We start from the raw sequence: 1774 nt of genomic DNA on the forward strand, positions 1-1774 counted from the left end.
AGGCAGGGAGCAGAACAAACACATCTCAGAGAAGGTAAGTGAGTGAGGAAGACCAACAATCAATAACACTTAAATTATGAATCTATGCTCCTAATAGGGCACATTAGATAGAGTTTCTATACAGCCCCTGGGAATCCAGGCCAGGTGCCAGACTACTGAGACTTTAGACCTGTGTCTCTGAAGCGTACAGCATACTTCATAGGTCACACCAGAAGGACTTGATGTGAAAACCCCACTACGTGAAGTAGGCTCTCCTCAAATGCACTGGAGCCCTTGGACTTAAAGCTAAAACTACATAGTATGTGAACAGAAAATAACTATACCAAGAGCAGAGAACTGGTGGTAACAGACTACCATCTACTTACTACTTCAATCCCCTACTTGCTTTATTAAGAAATGCATTAATCTGGTAGACTGGGTTCTGCCACTGTCATTAAATATTATACATTTTGCCTTGCCTTTAAGCCCTACTGTTTGTGTAAATAGTGTCCAGTAACAGGATTTAATTGGTACAAGTCAATATACCGTGTATTGCAATTTGTAACATGCTTAAACTTGTTTAATCTCCTTTCTCAATTGTTTTAAATGTATTATCATGAGCTAAATTAATAAAACTATTAACAGAATGGCCTTATGCTCCAAGAAGACGTTTGATAATGTTCTCTTACATGAAATCACAAAGATATCTTTAAAGTGAACCAGAGGTATATATAAACCATAGATACGTGAATGGATTTGGGGGTTGCATTTAATCATAGCCCCAATCTAAGAACAATTAGTTCTTATGATATGGCCTTGTTTGTTAAGAACCCTCATACAGAGATCGCAGAAGATATGAGTGCTTCAGCAAAATGGTGGAAACAAACTAGATGGTTAGTCTAGGTTGACTAGAGAAACAAATTCATAGACATTCATATGTGTGTAATAGAGAACGTTATATCAGAGAGTAACTATATATTAAGAAAACATCCCAGCCCAGTCCAGATCAAGTCCATAAGTCTGATAAGTCGGATACCAATCTATAAATTCCTTTTCAGACTCACGCAACACATGCAATGAAGATCACACACCAGTGGGTGGAAATTTTGTGGATCCAGTGGCAGTGGAATCATCTTAGCACTGGCGTGGGTCTCCACCTGGGTCCTCTAGCTCCACGGCTCTGGCTGCCATCAGCATGGCTCCATGTGGCTTGTCTACAGGAATGCTTTCAGGGAGACAAGCAGAGAGAGTCTGTGTGGGTCTGGTCTCTAGTGAGCTATTTATATCTGTGGCACCTCTAAATTAAGTCATCAAGCTGCGACCTGATTGACAGGCTAGACTCCACCCCTTTTCAAGCAAACAGATTATGTAACTGACTATCAGAAAGAATGTTATCTGGGGTCTTAAAGACTTGTCTTCACACAAGCAACCATCTAAGTGAGACATTAACTACATGCACATGGAAGAAGCACACCACCCAGTGTGATCCAAAGATTGTAAATTATATAATCCAAATCCAAGAGAGGGAATGGTATCAGAGCTTAAACTGTGAACAGCCATTTGCAAAAGGCTATAGATGACATTGAAAGTCCAAAATCCATCTGCAGGGTGCACACATAGATCAAACCTCCAGTGAATTCCCTCTGACTATGACCAAGGATGTGAATAGCTCTGTTATCAGACAGAGAGCATTGCAAAGTCAACTATGATAGATTAATTTAGGTTAAAATGTGATCATTTGATTTCCCTTCTGACCCATTTAAAAAGTGTTTTAAAAAGAAAGTGTGAAGTAAGC

This window comes from Echinops telfairi, unplaced genomic scaffold, assembly GCF_000313985.2.
Source record: "Echinops telfairi isolate 266 unplaced genomic scaffold, ASM31398v2 ScPeMD7_7469;HRSCAF=8507_1, whole genome shotgun sequence".
In the NCBI taxonomy this organism is placed as follows: Eukaryota; Metazoa; Chordata; class Mammalia; order Afrosoricida; family Tenrecidae; genus Echinops; species Echinops telfairi.